This window comes from Protopterus annectens, chromosome 5.part0 (genome assembly GCF_019279795.1).
Source record: "Protopterus annectens isolate FY-2018-M chromosome 5.part0, PAN1.0, whole genome shotgun sequence".
Classification (NCBI taxonomy): domain Eukaryota; kingdom Metazoa; phylum Chordata; order Ceratodontiformes; family Protopteridae; genus Protopterus; species Protopterus annectens.
In genome coordinates, this window is record NC_056735.1 from 260,696,226 (window position 1) to 260,715,977 (window position 19,752).

A 19,752-nucleotide genomic window follows, 5' to 3' on the forward strand; every position below is an offset into this window, starting at 1 on the left:
TGACTCAAAGACGTCTACCAAATTTAACAGGCATGATCTCCCCTTGATAAAACCAAACTGTGTGGGATCAGGCATTTGGAGGTTGCCAATGTCCTTTTTAATGTGGTCCATAATAATGCCTTCCATGGTCTTGCAAATCAGGCTAGTTAGGCTGATGGGTCTAAAATTGCCTCGATCAGTGGGTGCAACACCTTTGTGAAGAGGATGACAGTGGCTGTCTTCCACTCAGCTGAGATTCAGATTTGGACTGAATAGGGTGCCTAATGGTGCTGCTATTTCCTTCCTGAGTTGATTCAGGATGCAGCCTGGGATGTTATGGGGTCCCGTGAAAGCTGTGTTTTTAGCCTTTGAGACGGTGTTAATGACTTATTCCCTAGAGATAAGGGGTGGAGCCAGCTGCTGGGGATATCCCGGATTACTGATGGGGGGACAGAAGAGGGAAGTTTTCAGTGAACCTGTTTGCCAACAGGTTGGCTATATCCATGACGTTTATGTACGTGGTGTCCCTGACCATCAGTTCTGAGCAGATTTGGCTATTTCCCCTTAGATTGTGGACATATGTGAAGAAGGCCTTATGATTGTCTTTAGTAGATGTGGAATATTTGGACTCAAAGTTAGCTTTGGAAGACTTCACTAATACTCTCATTTGCCTGTTTAGGCCAAGGAGAGATTGCTCCCAATTTTTCACCTGTTCCTTCTTGGTCCTGGACAGCAATTTTTTCCTTTTGTTGTACAGTTTATTTAGAGCTGATGTCCACTAGACAGGTTTACTCTTCCTTGAGAAGGAGGATTTTGTCCTGTCAGGTATCGCTGAATCCATACATTTATATAAATGGTCGTAAAGTACTTTGGTGTAGGTTTGGACATTAGTGCCAGTTCCTACTGTTGGGGAGGGGGCTGTGAAGTAGTTTAGACCTTCCCTCAGGAGGTTGTTATCAGCTTTGGAGAAGTTTTTTTTGTTTAACTCTAGCAGGGGGTTCATGGGAGATGGTGACTTTGAAGGTGACAGCTTTGTGGTCTGATCTTACCAGGGATGATGACACTGCAGGGATGCTGCAGTGGTTTCCTATGTTGGTTAGTACCAAGTCCAAGATGTTGTCACCTCTAGTGGGGGTGTCAACAAGCTGGTCAAAGGCAATGGCATTAACAAAGTCAAGGAATCTTTCAGCATTTGTGTTCTGGCTTGAGTAGTTCTTCCAATTAATGGTTGTGTAGTTAAAATCATCCAGGATCAGGGTGTAGGGTTGAATCTTAATAGATTCGAGGAGGTCCAGATAGGCAGTGTGGGTGTCCTGAGTCAGTGTTGGGGGCCTGTGAATAACTATCTGCAGGTGTGTATATCTTTAATATATATATTGAAACATCACCTCCTTTGGTTTTGCTGCCCTCAATTTGGGGTCTTATGTAAGGCCTAGGTGCTTTCCACAGCTTTGAACCAGGTTTCGGTGACTGCACAAATGTCAGCATCTTCCAGGCTTAAGAATGCTTGCAATGAGTGCAGTTTCATGTTGAGACTCCTAGCATTCAGCAGCATGACCTTTAAATTGAGTTTAGATGAGATTCTCATGTTGGTAGTTTTGACCTCAAGACATTTCCTAAAAAAGGCAGGGGGAAGCAAGAGCCTCTGCCAGGAGCCTGAAGCCCAAGGGAGACAGATGCAGGCTATCTCTGGCAAAGCACCATGGTCTGTCAGTCATGTCTTCCCAGGCTGACAGGTACTGGATCCCCTTACAATGACACCAGAAACTAAGCCAATGGTTAAAGTCAATCATTTTTTGTTTGTATTGAGGCATTATTCTGGGTGACGGTAGAATGCTGCTTAAGGCTAGTGATATACCTGCCTGGAACACATATTTGATGATCTCGATCACGTCTGTCTTTATATAGTCCAAAGAGGTACATCTCAAGTCATTCACACCAACATGTACTATGACAGAGTCATAGTAGTACTTGTTGAGGGACTTAAGTGCATGGGTGATGTGACGGATTCTGGCACCTGACAAACAACTTACCGTGACTTACTCTTTATCCAGCCTGGTGAGGGGTATATCTGTATGTCTCACAATGGAGTCTCCTATGATTAATATATTGGGGTTATAATTAATCCTTGATGGTTATGAGACAGGCATGTGGACTATGTGTGGTGTGTGGTGTGTAGGCTATGGAATTTGCATGTGTTTTTGTTTTGGAGGTCTCTTTTGTTTAATTATTGTCGAAAGATTTTACTCTTCTAACATATTCTGGAAGAATCACACCAAGTTCTTGTAAGCAAGTAAAACAGCTTTATTTTACATGCATGGAGATCTGCTACATGATAGTAATATGCCAGCAGTCTGGCTACTTGTACTTTAAGTTCTCCTTATATAGACCCTCCTGCACGTACATACACGTAGCACAGAGGACTTTCATTAAAATTGATAGTTTGATTACTTGTTTTTACCAGCCAGTACCACAGTTATTCTTGCACCATTAACTTCCTTATCAGTAGTTTAAGATTAACTCCTGCATTCCTCAGTGATCAACATTTTCCAGAACATTTCAGTTTGCACGCAGTGAACATTTTTCTGCTTAACCCTTTAAATACAGAATACAAAATATGTTGACTTCAGTATTTTTCCACATTTCCCCTTACAACATTTTGTATACTGTTTATTTTACACAATCCCAGATCGTTGTATACCTTCTCATAATCAGAGAAATATGCTTTTGTAGCATTGGCAGAGATAACCTTCGATATTATCATTTTGATACATGGTATGCAACAGCAGCCAAGCAGCAAAAATATGATTGCACCAACACATACAGCAATTAAAATGTTCATCAACACAGAACCCCAGTTTCCAAACAGATTTTGGAAAAAGTCAGTCAAGGGGTTTGGACCAGGTTTAGTCAGTTCAGAAACTTGTTGAATTATTTCAAGATGGCTCTGAATCGCATCGTTATCAGGGATGAACGAGCAGCACTCCTCGTGTATCAGAGCGCAAGTACCTCCTTTCGCCGCTAGGGTGAAATCGAAGCCATACGGTTCTGCAACACTACTGTTCTCATCGCCGTTAATTCGTCCGTCACCAATTCTAGCTGAAAATGTCGCATTACTCAGAGTCTCTAACAGTTTTGACAGTTTTCTCAGTTCCCAGATGGATTTTACTGTCCCATATGCTGGCAAAATACCAGCCCAAGCAATTACATCATCGCCTACGTCCATATGTGAGCGTCCTTTGCTGCTGACGTGTGCCAAGTCATGGTGATAAATCCATGACGCATCAATGTTACCAACGGGATTAATAGGTTTATTAAGAGAACGTGCATTTCATATTTTACCTTGAGGCAACGCATTTGCGTGCCTGATAGCTGGTATCAGATATCCCAAAAAACAACTTCCTGACCAGCCATATGGTAACCATTTATATGCTTTCCTACCACAAATAAAATAACAATCATTTGTTTTGATGGTAATATTGGTTGCAAATTCATAACTCCCATTTGGCTTTAGCCCCTTAAATAACAGGCCATATACATACAGCATTTTTTCAACAAAACTAATATCATTTACATTGATGTCTTTTTTTATAGCTCCAAACTTGGTCTCACACTGCCCTTCTAGGGTACAATTATGAACTATTGTCAAATTACATTGGCTCAGCCCCACCTTAACTTTCCCAATCTTTTGAAAACACACTGTTCCATTTTGGCCCCAGAAGAGGCAGCCACCTTGTCTCTCAGTGGTACTTCTGTGGTTTCAAACAACAAACTATTCCAAGTATCGTTTATTCCCAGAGGGGCTGTCCCTAACATTAAGCCACTGTGTACAGTAGGTATTGCAGTACATACCCAACAATTTGAGACATTCATTGAGGATGCATATGCATATTTAATCGCTTGATATGTATTAAAGTTTGGATGCCAGCTGGTGTGTTTGTCTCTTTTGAATGGCTAGCTTCATTAAAAGACAGAAATGTCCAAAACAGAAATATTACAATCACAATAGTTATAAACAATAAAACATTGCAATAGAACCATTTTCTCTTATTCTCATTATTGTCCTTCATGATTGCTGCTGTCTGTTTGTTCCTCAGGGAACTCAGGTCTTTATTTAACTTAAAATGTTTTATGATTTTGCAATGCGTTAGGTGGATCCATGAGGACCTTTCTTTAATCCGAACTGCTGTTGGAGTTGCGATTAGCACCTGGTAGGGGCCCTCCCATTTGGGGATGCCCAATTCTTGCGTTTTATTATTTTGATCCAGACCCACTCGCGGGTCTGATTTCCGTGATCTTGTCGTCTCTTGAACCTGAAAAACAATCATTCGTTAAACAGCTGTTAGTATTGGTCAGCATTTTCCTCATGTACTCAGCTATCTCCTCACCCCTCACGTTCCGCAGGCAACAAGTTTTGCCACTGCGGGACGTAATAAGGTCTCCCATACAACAACTCAAATGGGGTGACTCCTTTTGAGGTGGGAGTTGTGCGCATGGAAAGGAGGGCTAGAGGTAGACAGGTAATCCAAGACTGATGTGTCTCGGCCATGAGTTTTCTCAACTTGCCTTTTAGAATGCCGTTATGGCGTTCCACCAACCCTGCTGACTGTGGGTGGTAGGCACAATGGTGTTTCAATTCAATTTGGAAAACTGTAGACAGTTTCTGTATGATCTGATTGACAAAATGCGTGCCGTTGTCAGAGTAGGAAGTCCAAAGTGCGGGACGATGTGATTGACCAAAATTTTAGCCACTGATTGAGCATCCGGATGTGTCACCGGAAAAGCCTCAACCCACTTAGTAAATGCATCTACTATTACTAACACAAACTTCTTTAGTTGTGCCGGGGTCAATTCGATGAAGTCCATACATATTGTATGAAAAGGATAGGGGGGTGTTGGAAATGATGCCGGAGCAACTCTGACCCCTCCCCCGTGGTATTTAGCACATACTATGCAGGATAGACAAAAACGTTTTGCATATGCAATGAAACCCTTGGTCCAAAAGGTAAGGTGGATAATTCTAACCATAGCTGCAGGGCCCAGATGGGAAGGGCCATGCACAACTAGTGCTGCATATCTAAAAAGATTAGTAGGCAAAACATATTTATTATCCGGTCCCACATAGATTCCTTTGTTCTGCCTAACACCATACCTAGTCCAGCGTTGTTTTTCCTGTACTGTGCTAAGTTCCTGCATGACTTGTAAGGTTTGCAAATCAAATTTATCTGTTGGTTGTAATTCTGTAGGTGTGGTTTCAAGTGAAAAGGTACTGGACATAGCTGCCTCTTTGGCTGCTTTGTCTGCTAGGGCATTACCAAGTGATACGGGGGCCTTAGCACGGGTATGAGCAGCGCATTTACAGATGGCCAAACCCGTGGCCGTTGGACGGCTTGTAGTAATTCAAGGATTAGGTCTTTGTGCATAATGTCTTTCCCGAGGTTGTAACCATCCCCCTATTTTTCCATTGCTGAGCAAACACATGCACCGTAGAGAAGGCATATTGACTATCCGTATAGATAGTGACATTCCTGTCCTCTGAAAGGAGACATGCCCTTGTCACAGCAATCAGTTCCGCTGCTTGAGCGGATAAGTTCCCGGGGAGTGGTCTTGCCTCTATTATCTGAGTTGCAGTAGTAACTGCATACCCTACCTGCGTGGTGCCTGTTTCTGTTTTGCGTGCTGACCCATCTACAAACAGTGTCCAGTCCGCATGTAGTAAGGGTTGATCTTTAAGATCCGGTCTTGGTAGAACTTTAGAATGTATGAGATCTAAGCATACATGCGAATACCGTCTTCAGCAACAGGTAGCAATGTCGCTGGATTTAAGGTAGTGCATCTCTCAATTGTCATGTGTGGCTGCGATAACAGCGTAGTCATACAAGATAAATGTCTGCTAGGTGACAGAAATGTTAACTTGTCCTGCAGAAGGATGACTGCTACAGAGTGCGGGACTTTTAACGTAAGATCATGGAACAATACCAACGTGGCAGACGCTTGTACCGCCAAAGCGGCTGCAATTACTGCTTGCACACAGTGTGGTAATGCTCGTGCTACTGAGTCTAATTTGCTAGAGTAAAATGCCAATGGTCTTAACTTATCTCCATACATTTGCATTAAAACAGATGTCATAAATCCCTGCTTGCAATCTACAGTCTGTATAAAGGTCTTACTGTAATCTGGAAACCCCAATGTTGCTGACCCAGCTATCAGTTGCTTGATCCTAGTAAATGCCTGTACTGCCTTGTCTGTCCAGTGCAGCAAATCTTTGCCGCCATCGGTATTGCAAAAATTAAGTCTGATAGCGGTGCACTTCTTCGGTAGTTGGGAATCCAACTACGACAGAAGTTCGTAATGCCTAAAAGGACATCATTTCTTTTTTTGTAGTTGGCATGGGGGCTTGTAAAATAGCATTCTTTCTGCTGTCATCTAATCGCCTGCCCTTCCCAGAGATAGTATAACCCAGGTAACGTACTTCTAATTTACAAAATTGTAACTTAGACTTATTTACCTTATGTCCTTCGTGTGCCAGAAAGTGTAGTAGTCGAATAGTCTCGGACTTACAGAGTTCTTCCGTAGTCGCGGCCAGGAGGATATCATCCACGCATACAGCAGTAGGTGGCACCCTTGGGCTGGTTGGAACTGAGCCAAATTGGTGGACATCTCTTGTGAGAAGATGGTCGGACTTTCGCAGTATCCCTGCGGTAACCTGGTATAGGTATAACGCTTGCCCATAAACGTAAATGCAAACCAAAATCTACTATCTTCCTGCAAGGGAATAGAGAAAAAGGCATTACTGATATCAATTACAGAAAAGTAGTTATCCGTTGGAAGGATATCGTTCAGCAGAATAGACGGATCCGGGACTATGGGGCCCGAGGTACCACCGCGGCATTTATTGCCTGTAAGTCTTGTACCATCGTCCATGTCCCATCCGGTTTTTACTGGAAATAAGGGCGTATTACGGTGAGTCTGTGCACAGAATTAATACTCCAGCTTTCAAAAGTGCTGTGATTACCGGTAAAATGCCCTCCTCTGCCTTTCTGCTCAAGGGATACTGCCGTTTATGAGGTCTAAATTCTGACTTGGGTGTAATCTTTACCTGTCCTGCCGTTCTAATCAGTCCGATATCGTGCTGACCCTGCGACCATAATGAGTTTGAAATCATCTGCAATTGAGATTCTTCCATGGGGTAAGGAGACATAGTCATAATGTCCCAGGGGATTGTATCGGTTTGTCTTCCCTGAGGTGCACGGTCGGTCTGGCTTGTGTAACCCAGTTAAGTTTTTGAACCTGAATGCCCTTACCTGCCAACTGTTCTGGTGTCCATCCTACCCATTCAGTTATTTTCTTACCCACGAGGTACCATGACATTCCTTCACCCTCCGTGACTGAAATATGTGTGGTTAATTCATTCTTATACAGCAGCTGCATATCCCTTGTAAGGCTACATGTGACTGCAGAATTACCTAGTGTGTCCCAAAAAGGCTATGCAATACTAGTTTGGTGACTTTAAAACTAAGAAATTTCTTTTCGTATTCTAAATCAGGTCCGCACATCTTCTGTAATACATTGTGCAATGTAATGGATCTGACACCTTCGGATTTGTTATGCCGTATTTGCTTAATGCCAAATTTGTAAGAGCCGTCACTACACTCTGGGGGCCTGTCTCTATCAAATCATTACTATACCAGTAATGTAGATCTCCCTGCCCCTCTAATAGCATTGCACTATTCAGTTCTATTCTTCTCGCCACCATCCCCGTGGAGGTTGGGACGGCTGCTATACCGAACACTTGCATTAAATCTCTTCCTAGTAAATGTACTGGGCAGATTTCTGAAATTATTACTCGGAACCGTATGGTTTGGTTCGTCTCTGGGTCGGTAAACCACAGAGGTTTGGACAATGGCTCTTTGTAAATACGACCATTTGCTGCTTTTACAAGCACATATTCATCCGAGGTAACATCGGATGATATGGCAGTACTTCTGACTAACGTTCGAGAAGCCCCTGAGTCACAAAGAAATTCTATGTCTCGGCCCTCAACTTGCAATGTGATCACTGGTTGGGATTCCAATTGCATAGTTGATGCTAGTGCTGTTAGATTTACCATTTGATATTTCTCATTTTCTGCCATTTCCTGTCCCCACCCATCGTCTTCACTTGTACCTACTTCCCCATTCTCACTTTCTTCTTCTTCCTCATACCCTCCATCTACGTCTTTTTGACCATCATATAGTCATGCGGTACCACGGAAGCAACCATCGGTTTCTCCGGTCCTCTGCAATCTCTGGCGAAATGTCCTTTCTTACCGCACTTAAAACACTCCCCTCTTTTGCCTACCCTCGAAATCCTCAGAATGACTTATGCCTCCCGTCCTCGTCCTCTTCCCCTGCCACGCCCTCTTCCGATTTATGGAACCTTGAACTAACATTAAAGTTCCATCTTCACTAACTGTAAAAGTCTGGGCTTTTTATTTTTTTTCCTTCAGGTATTTCTCAGCATGTCTAGCATAATCCATAAGGGGCTGTAGACGCTGTCCTGTGTGTGATCATATGCTTTTGTATAAAGTTACCAATGGCTGTCTTGCAGCCCTTTAGGAATGCATTTTTCAGTTGCTGTTCATAGGGCGAGTCATTGGCCTGATTTTCTGCCTTAATCAACCCACTATGAGCATCAAAACATTGTGTGAGACGATGTAGATAATTGTCTACGGTTTCGTCATCTGATTGAACGCATTGATTAATGCAAGTCCAATCTGCTTTGGGCTTCCAATGTTCTTCTATTTTATCTAGGAGAGTCTTTATTCTGGTTCTACACACTTCGAGTTAAACGGCAAGGCTCCCCTTCCTCTGGTAGCAGGGGTCCCAAGTTCCGCAAATAAGGTGACAAACAGGTCCTAGGATTTGCCTTATTACTTGTTCAAATTCTACAGCGTTTAATCTATAACTCATTCTCATGCCCCTACGTCTGTATGGAATTTACGATATCTACTTTTGGATGGGGAATCCCTCTACCGCTTTTCGGATATCATCACGGGTCCACGGTCGGTAGACCAATATGGTAGGACCCTCGCCTTCTCGCCAGCTTGAGGATTTGCCACTTCTATCAGTGGGTATTCCTCTCCTTCCTGATCTACCTTCTCCTTAATTTTCCAGTCCCCTTCTCTCCTAATACTTCCGCTCGTAAGTCAAGAGTGTTGGCAGGCTCTCTGTAATATAATACGTGGCGTGGGGGACACTCACGAAGCCTGGTATTGCGGTGGGTCCTGGTCGGGGCACCTCAATAACCTGTGCAGGGTCTGGATACTGGATGGGAGGGGCCGAGGGATTCTGGTGACTACGACTGACTATGGAAGTTTCATTATCTTCCTTTTGAACAAAGTACACATCTTTTTCACTTGAATTACCACACCCTTTTTTCAAATTTTGTTCCTTATGTTTTTATTTGCTTCCTCCAGCCATTTCTGTGCCTGGGGAATCCCTACCTTCTTTGCTTCCTTGTCTTATTTCCTGCCTGTTTGCAGTAATCTTACTAGATTTTGACATTCTGACTTATTTAAACATCCACTAAACCCATGTTCTTTTTCCATTTATCTAAATACTTTACATTCTTTGGGTGTAAATCAAACATAAACTTTTCATCTTCAGTTTTGTCGTTAAGCCTTTGGCTAACTGGTTCCTGTTCCCATTTCTCTTACGAGAAACTATTCCTGTTCCTGAGATCTCTTGTATATGGAATCTATTCACATATACCCCTTATACTTTGAGAAAATTCAATTTCTCCCTTGACTAGTCCCTTAAAATTTAGACAAAAATTCCAATCAGAAACAACAAAAATAGCTTTTCTTTTTGCTTACCTTTGTGATTCCTCCGCCCTGTTTCGCTGCCACCTCACGGATTGAATCTGGAAAGAGTGACTGGCCTCTAATTTCAACCTGTTTCAGTTGGAGGTCTTTCATTCGAGGAGAGCTTGATCTCTCTCCACCTGCGCAGGTTTTCAGCCTCTCTTTGTTCGATTCGCCGTGCAGGGGCCCTAACGTTAGCCAGTTATGTCGAAGATTTTACTCTTCTAACATATTCTGGAAGAATCACACCAAGTTCTTGTAAGCAAGTAAAACAGCTTTATTTTACATGCATGGAGATCTGCTACATGATAGTAATATGCCAGCAGTCTGGCTACTTGTACTTTAAGTTCTCCTTATATAGACCCTCCTGCACGTACATACACGTAGCACAGAGGACTTTCATTAAAATTGATAGTTTGATTACTTGTTTTTACCAGCCAGTACCACAGTTATTCTTGCACCATTAACTTCCTTATCAGTAGTTTAAGATTAACTCCTGCATTCCTCAGTGATCAACATTTTCCAGAACATTTCAGTTTGCACGCAGTGAACATTTTTCTGCTTAACCCTTTAAATACAGAATACAAAATATGTTGACTTCAGTATTTTTCCACAATTATGTTTTTGTTAAGAACCTCCGCATATGTGGATGTGTGTTGTGTTGGTGTGTGTGATGTTTGAGGTGTGGTGTTTATGCAGTCAACCTTCTCAGTGCCCGGCATACTGGCTTGTGAGGGAGAGAGCCTAGATGCCAGGTTTTTAAAGTAATTGCATCTGTCACAATTTGTGTTCATAGGTGGTTGTAAGAGAGAGGGTTGCCCGTGTACATGAGGCAGTTGCTACACTGTCTCAGGATGCCCATATCAACCAGATTGGCAGGAGAAACTGTAGGAAACTATCTGTCCTTACTTTGCCTCATATTTTGACCTAACACTGATATAATATTGATTGCATAATAAAATCACTGAGGCTATAGCAGGGATTAGCTTCACACTTGTTTAGAAAATGCATCTCAATGCAAAACCAATTGTTCAGTTAACTTAACAGAATTATAGTAATGCTTAAAAATGGTTGCTATTTATGGGCCTTTGTCCTCCATTATTTTAGTTTTGTCCCTGCTTTTTGGGCTTAGAAGTCCAAGTAATCGGTAGAGTCGCATTCATGTGTTATTTGTTTACAAACGATGATGTCCCTGTCTCAAGCCCCAAATCCTTCTCTGGGGTTTTCCAATGACTCATAGTGTCTTTCTTGGGTCTGAGGGTTAAATTTACTGTTAAATGTGAGTTGAGTCATAGTAACTTTTATTTTACACATTTGTTAACTAGATAAGTGGCCCACACCTCTCAACCAATCAGGGACAAATCCAGAAATAATCAAAGACATTTTTAAAATATTAGTACTATTCATACCTATCGATTATCCATGATTTTCATTCAGATTTTAGCTCTGTCCCTATTAATCCCTCCTGAAAATGATGACTTTTGGAGAAAAAGTAAATTACACTTAATAAATAACAACAATAATTATAATTATGGATGTCTTTTACTTCAGAAAACGCATATTAATTCATGTTCTTAGTCTGATAATATCTCAAGTTAATGGTACTAATATTTTAAGAATTTCCCCAATTGTCCCCGATTATTTCAGGATTCATCCCCAATTCTGGTGAGATTTGTCCCTGACTAGTTGACAGCTATGGTACGTTTAACTTGAAGCATTGACAGAATAAGAGAATGTGAATTAATACACACTTTCAGAGGTAAAAGAAGTCTATAACTCTACTTATTGACATTACTTCTTATAGCAATAACCCACAGCTGGGTGTGGGCAGTGCTGGATTTACCAATGATTGGCATGGTTTGGTCATGTGAAGCCCAAGTGACCAAACAAAGTCAACCATGGGTAAATCCAGCATTACCCACACCCAGCCTTAGGTTATTGCTATTATACATTATCTAAGAAAGAAATTTGTTTTCTTAAATAATGTCTTTGTATAACGGAGCCATGGTGTTACTCTTTGTTGTTTCCTGATCCTGCTGCTTTGTTGATGTACTGCTCATGCCTATTGGACTTCCGTTCCAACATTTACACGTACATCAGTTGTGGCTGTCTCTCTACAGAGTACTCTTTAGAATTTCTGTGTAGCCATTGATAGCAGTGGGGGTAGTTTCAGCTCATCACTGACATTCTGTCTTGCCTTATATAAGTGGTACATTTTGAGTTATCTCTGCTTAATATCAGAGCTTTGGCCGGCTAAAATCTACCTGAAATCAGCTGGATGTATAAGTGAATTTAAGTACACTTTTATCTGCTCTTTTGCATATAGTACTGTATTTAATTTATTGATTTGTGTTTTTCACTGAATATTAACTCAACTGAAGTTGCGGCTGTAGTTAGTTCCCCACCCACCTTCCCTGTTCTTGTTCTGGTGTTAATGTTGGTGGCTTTGAAATGGCCCGCCCCTCTTGTAGATTTGTATTTGGATACTCCTTCTGGGCCCATCTCATTTGCTCACTCAACTGAGTGCAGTGAGATCATATTCTGATTTCAGGCACTCCTACTGTGTACAAAGAGAGCATTTGGGAAGGACAACCGCTGTAGCCTCTTAATCCTGCTCTGTTCCCTCCCTCAAAAAAAAAAAAAAACACATATATATATATATATATATACTAGCCTAGTCCATTTATTGAGTTGCTGTATCCAGGACTGTTGGTAAGCTTCTGAGCCCCACAAGCCTTTCTGTGCTGGAAGAAAGCCTTCTAGCTTAACAGTGGGAGTGGTAAGCACTAGGTAGCCTGTTTACCACGACAGCAGAGGTTCTTGGCCCAGAAATTGTAGTTTATTGACCATTTGGACAGTTTGTCCGTCTCTTTCAACTTTCTGGTTTAAAAGATCACATCTGTACTTGCTTCCCATCTTTCCTGTAACTAACCTACTGGGTAGCACTAGAAAGCCTTAAACTGATACAAGCCTTCTAGCTTAGAAGAGAGACTTTGGAGTGATTAAGTATCAGTTTTCTGTACTTTCTTACTGTATTTAACTGTTTTCCGCCTAAACACAGATTTTCCAGCATTTATTGTGATTTAAAAGCTTGGTTTTTTTCACATATTGTACTTATTTGACTGCCTGCACTTTTAAAAAGTTGTTTTTTGTTTAAATAATTTGTTTAACTGTTGTAGGCAACACACTAAAGTACGATAGCCTTTTCTGATTGTTTGTAGTCATTTAAAGCTGTTTTAAGTGTTTTTTTTTTACTCTTTTTGCCTTATGTTTTCAAAAAAACAAACAAAAAAAAAATTCCTTGTCTCCCGCCTTTCTAAGCTAGTATAGTCCAGTTTTCAGGTTAGTGCTGAATTCAGGGCTGTGATACCAGTTTCTGAGTTGCCCATTCCTTACTTGGATACAAGGAAGTTTCTCTGTTCACCTGTGAGAGAGGGGAGCTTTGAGCAACCTATATGTCCCTGGAGGAATGGTTCCAGCCCAGAAATTAGTAGTTTATTGGCCATTTTGGGCTAATTACTATCTCTTTCATTTCCCTATTATAAAAACTGCGTTTGCACGGTTTTGCGCACCGGGCAGTGCCGGTTAGCTACGGTTAAATTATTCCCGGCTCCACTAAGTCTTCTCTTCAGTTGTTCCCTTGAAACTAGTCTAACTCTCAACCTAAGCACTCAAAAAGAATCTTACAGCCCAGCACTTTCTCAGACCTAATAGCAAGCACTAATATACCCTGACACTGATTGTCCAGCAGGGCAAGGCTCTTTATTCACCCCTCACCAACCAAGTGACTAAGCAGCTCACCCTACTATTCAGGCATGACCAAAGGGCAACTTCAGATGCACTCTCCAGTCCAGATGGTGAATCTGGGTATCCTGAGGCAATGTTACAACTGCCTCATGTACACAGACAACCCTCTCCTCCTACCACAAAACACTAACATATGCGAGAGATGCAATTATATAGCCAAATTGGAAGCTAAACTGTCTCCACCCAAGACTGGAACAGACAGTCAAGAGGAGAAGGCTAACACTTGCACCACACCTCCAGCCGCACACAGACCTACTAAAACAGCACTGGCAAAAAATACACATAAATACACAAAATCATACTCGGAGGCTCTAAATAAAAACCTGCAAAAGCATCAGAGACCTCCACAGCAGACACCCAAACAACCTGCACTTCCCCTCACAAACCAGACAACACATAAAACACAAAATCAGTGTACCACACAATCACAGCCCTTAAGACGAAATAACATACCTAACACACTAGTAATAGGTGACGACTCTATAGTCAGGCACACTGACGTCGCACTCACTAGGCTGGACAAGCAGAAGGTTACTGTTAGCTGCCTGTCAGGAGCCAGAATCAGCCACATAACACAAACACTCAGGTCACTCCAGAACAAGTACAAATATGACTCTGTCATTGTTCATGTTGGTGTGAACGACCTTAGGCGTACCTCCCTGGATTACATGAAAAGAGACATGGAAGAGCTCTCTGATCATGCAGCCCAGGCTGGTATGACCCTGACCCTGAGTAGCATCCTGCCCTCACCAAGAATGATACCTCAGTATAAAGAAAAAACAATCAATTTCAACAATTGGCTAAGCTTCTGGTGTCATTCAAAGGGGATCAAGTGTCTGCCAGCCTGGAACGACATGGTTGACAAGCCCCGCTGCTTCGCAAGAGATGGCTTGCACCTGTCACCCCTAGGCTTTCGAATACTGGCTAAGGCTCTTCCTGCCCCAATAGTGCCTTTTTTAGGCAAGGCTCAAAAGTCAAACCCACCTCCGTAAACAGCACAATTAACAAAAAACTGAGGGTTATGCTACTCAACGCCAGGAGTTTAAAACTCAAAATGCACGTGCTCGAAGCACTCCTCAGTATGGAGAACGTCGACATCTGTGCAGTAACTGAAACCTGGTTCAAGGCTCCAGAAATCACCCCAGCACTACCGGGCTACAACTCATACCACACGTTTCGGCCACAGAACACAGACCGAAACACAAAAGGAGGGGTGTATCCATATTCATCAAGGATACCTACACCTCCAGGTTAGTGGCACAGCATGATACCTCTGAGATCATCCATATGCAACTAACATCGGGCAAATCTTCAATGCAAATTGTGGCCTGCTACAGATCACCCTCCATGACCCAGGGCCACCACTCCACCTTTCTGGAGACACTGGAAAACATGAAGGTCCTACTGAACACCCTGATATTGGGCAATTTCAATTACCCTACCATTTACTAGAAAAACTACTCAAGTACAAATTCCCAGGCTCAGCGCTTCCTGGAATTCATCAACTCAAATGCCCTGGATCAGCTGGTAAACTCCCCTACCAGAGGTGAAAACATATTGGACCTAGTCATCACCAACATGGGCGACAGGTGTTCCACACCAGAGGTCAACCCGTCACTGGTTAGATCAGACCATAAACTAATCACTCTGGATGTCCACACCCCATCACCACCCCTCCCAACTAAGGAAACCCCAGTAAAAAACTTTTCTAAAGCAAACTTCACCTTACTTAAGACAGAGGTGGTAAGTTTCACAGCCCCCACGCTAAAGGATAATGCTGCCCAAGATGCAGAAACCTTTACAAATGCACTCTATGAGCACCTACAAGGATGCATGGATCGTGCCATCCCTAGCAAAACCAAGACTCACTCCTGTAAGAGAAGGAAACCAGTTTAGTGGACCCCTGCAATAAACAGGCTATACAATAGAAGGAGGAAACTAGTTCAGAAAAAAAGCAAATCCCAAGAAGGAAAGACATCCCTGATCAGTATCAGTAAGAAACTAAGGTCCCTCATGAAATCATCCAAGGCTAACTTCGAAAGAAAAATAGTCACGGATTCAAAAGATAACCACAAAGCCTTCTTTAGCTATGTTAAGAAGCTAAGTGGCAACTCACAGATATGCACTGAACTAGTGCAAAATAGCACAAAATATGCTGAACCTACTGATATTGCCAACATTCTGGCAGATATATTCAGTGCAAACTTCACCCCCTCTCACCTCCAAAAGGGCCCACAACAATACCGGAAAAGTGTAGTGTCCCAAAAATCACAGACGCACAGGTGAAAACAGTCCTTTCAAAAGCCAAAAACACAGCGTCAGTGGGACCAGATGGTGTCCCAGGCTGTGTCTTGCACGAACTACAGAATGAGCTAACCCCTCACCTAAACACACTGTTCAACCTCAGCCTCTCCACAAGCTATGTGCCCATAGAATAGCGCACAGCAACAGTTATTCCTCTCCACAAAGGAGGGGCCACAACTGATCCTGGTAACTATTGCCCCATAAGCCTGACTAGCCTGGTGTGCAAGGCTATAGAGCGCATCATTAAGGAACTCATTAACAAAGACATTGGGAACCTCCAAACACTTGGCCGACCCAGTTCGGCTTTGTTAAGGGCAGATCATGCCTACTAAACCTGGTTGACTTCTTCGAGACAGTCACCAAGGCCATAGATGAGGGAAAGGTGGTTCACACAGCCTACCTTGACCTCGCCAAGGCTTTCGACACCATTCCCCTCTCGGGTATTACAGGAAAAACTCACCAGCCTGAACATAAACCCCTACGTCACGAGATGGGTTGCCAACTGGCTAACAGACAGAACTCACACGGTAAGAATAGCGGGCTCCAGGTCCGACTCTAAACTAGTCACAATTGGTGTCCCACAAGGCTCAGTCCTGGGACCCCTACTGTTCGGCATATACTTCTCAGAAGTAAAGGAAACACAGGAGGACTATGGCTGACCAAGTTCGCCGATAACTGCAAACTGGGAGTCATAATTGACTCTCCAGCTGACACAGACATCCTCCAAAAGGGCCTTACTGTGACGGACACCTGGTGTCAAAGTCATGGCCTCAAGCTAAATGCCAAAAATGCATAGTCATCCCATTTGGGAAAAACAAAACACCCATGAATTACCACATAGGTGGCAGCCCCATTAATACAGAAGAGGTAATAAGAGATCTGGGGACCCAGGTAGATAGTAATCTCTCCTTTGACAATCATATTGCCAAAGTAGTTAGGAAATCCTTCTATGTGGCCCATCTAATTACTAAAGGGTTTGCATCTAGAAATAAAGAGGTTATAGTGCCCCTCTACTCGTCACTCATTAGACCCATCATAGAGTACAATGCCCCATTTGGGATGTACCTCACAAGACACTTCCAACAGCTGGAAAGTCCACAAAAGTACCTCACCAGGAGGATTACTGGCCTCAAATATATTTCCTATGCAGCCCGACTGAAAAAACTCCGGCTGTACTCAGTGGCATATCGCTTACTCAGAGATGATCTCTGCCTGACTTACAAAGCCATGTCCAACTCAGAATTGATGGACATGCTCCACCTAAAGAAATCCAAGTCACTGCGAGCCACACACTCTAGTGAGCTAAACCTCGCCACAACAATAAATAGAACATGCTGGAGGGATAGATTCCTGTCACAGAGACTCCCCATGCTTTGGAACAAAATTCCAAATTACATCAGTCCAAGCCCCTCACTAACACTCTTCAAGAGAAACCTTGACGAGTGGATGGGTAACAGAAAATACACCCCTGGGATCATTTCATTGGCTCTGCTTGACAGAGGATCAGTTAATTAATCAATGGGGCGGCGAAAGCCGACACACTCTGGCTAGGCTTATAAATGCCCTCGAGCAGATAGCCTAGTACCTACCTATGAACCTATCAGTGCTTTGGAAAGCAAGCAATGAAGATATGAAGATCTCTGCTGCTTTTTTTTTTTTCAATAAAAGAAAAACAAAGCTGTAACCTCCGGACAGTTTAGAGGTACAACAGACTGGGAAAATACAGGGGAATCAGGTATGTAAAGAAATACAAAGCTGTAACCTCCGGACAGTTTAGAGGTACATCTGACTGGGAAAATACAGGGGAATCAGATATGTTTCTTTAGCTTTGCGAAACATAATTATTTTCTTGTATTTTCTCTGCTCTCATAAGTATCTTTCCACCTCTTATTTTAAGAAATGTGGATAAAGCTATAAATAAAGAATGGGATGGGTAATGTTGCTGTTATAAACTTAGAAAGTTTTGATAAAGATTTGTATTGTCTGAAGGAAAGAAAGTCTGAAACTGAAATACATTTTCATTATTTACTGACTTTGTTCCTTAGTGATTTGTCAGAAAACCACAAATTTTATGAGAAACAAAGTCACTAAATAATGACACGCATTTCAGTTTCAGACATTCTTTCCTTCAGACTAATGCATGTCTACCACATAACAATAGGGAAAAAAAGTCTGTCCACTGAATGATACTTTAGTGGACAGACTTTTACTTTTGGTATATTCTCAATTTGCAACAGGCACACTGGTTGGGCTGATTTTTCAATGTTAATGGCCAGTCATTGTATAATATAGCAATAACCCATGGCTGGGTGTGGGTGATGCTGTGCTGGATTTACCCATGGTTGGCGTAGTTTGGTCATGAGGATGAAGCCTGAGTGACCAAACAAAGCCAACTGTGAGTAAATCAGCATTACCCACACCCAGCCATGGGTTATTCCTATTATAAGATGACATTATTTAAGAAAAAAATTACTTACTTTTCTTAAATAATCTACTTGTATAAGGGCGCCATGGTGTTCTTCCACTTTGTTTACGTATTCTGGTGATTTCTTGATATACTGCACATGGGACTTACATTCCCATGCTTATGCAGTACATCAGTATTTTGGAAAGTAAGCAATGGGGAAGAAAGATCCACATTGCTTTTTTTTTTTTTTTTAATATAAAGTTTGAAATCTGGACACTTCAGAGGTATGAGAGACAGGATAGAGAAAATATAAAGAAAACCAGGTACATTTCTTTAGTTTTGCATAATTTACCTAGTTTTCTGGTTTTCCTTGGATTTTCTCTGTCCTGTCTCTCTCATACCTCCGAACTGTCCAGATTTCAAATTTTATTTATTTATTTATTTTTTGTTAAGGTGAAGAAAAATAAAAAAAAGCTATAGCATATTTTAATAGAAGAAAGCCCAGGTGACCAGACTTTTTTTATTGGTTTATGCTGCATTTACAATGGGCACACTGGTTGGGCTGACCAATCAGCGTGCTCATTTTTGAATGTTCGTGGCCAGTCAATGTACAGTAAACTCTCAGTTATACGGAACTCAAGCAACTGGCAAAAAAATACAGTACAATTTTCATGTGTTGCACTTTCTGTTTCCTCCACAGAAACATACCTTACTTTTTTAGCATTTTAAAGTTTTAAAAAGGAAGATATGAATAAATTCCCTCTCTCCCCAGCTGAGAAGAAGTCAAACCAAACAAATAGTATGGGGTACAGTATTAGTCAGGCCTATTTTTAATAGTAACTCTCAAGCAACCAGAAACTATAGTTATCCAGCATCTACCAATCCTCATACCGGTTAACTGAGAGTTTACTGTATAATAAGTGTAAATGAATAACAAAGATAAAGAATAATGAGGGTGTTTCTGAAAATTATTATTTCAGTTTGCCGTAGAACACTTATATTCTACTCATAGCTGGCTTTAGGTACCAGCGATCCCTGTGGTAGCTGGGGGCCCCGTGGTCCTGTGGGGGGGGCCTTATCCTTAGCAAATTATCTTTTCATGATATTTTTTAACACCTCTGTCAAACCAACAAAAACTAGTACAACAATCTTGTGCACTTAATAAGGGGGAGTAATAATAACTCATTTATATCTCCTTTGAAATTCAAAGATATCTCTGGTTATAGTAACAGTGCTTTGTCAAGTAATAGACTTCACGGTTCCATTAAATATTTTACCACAGACATAGTGCCCACGGCTTAGTTAAATCCTGTTGGTTGTGAACAATCTCTCCATTAAAACTAACAACATAGCCAACTTTAGGTACTTGCAATACCCATAGCTGGAGGGGGAGGCCTTAATCATCATTACT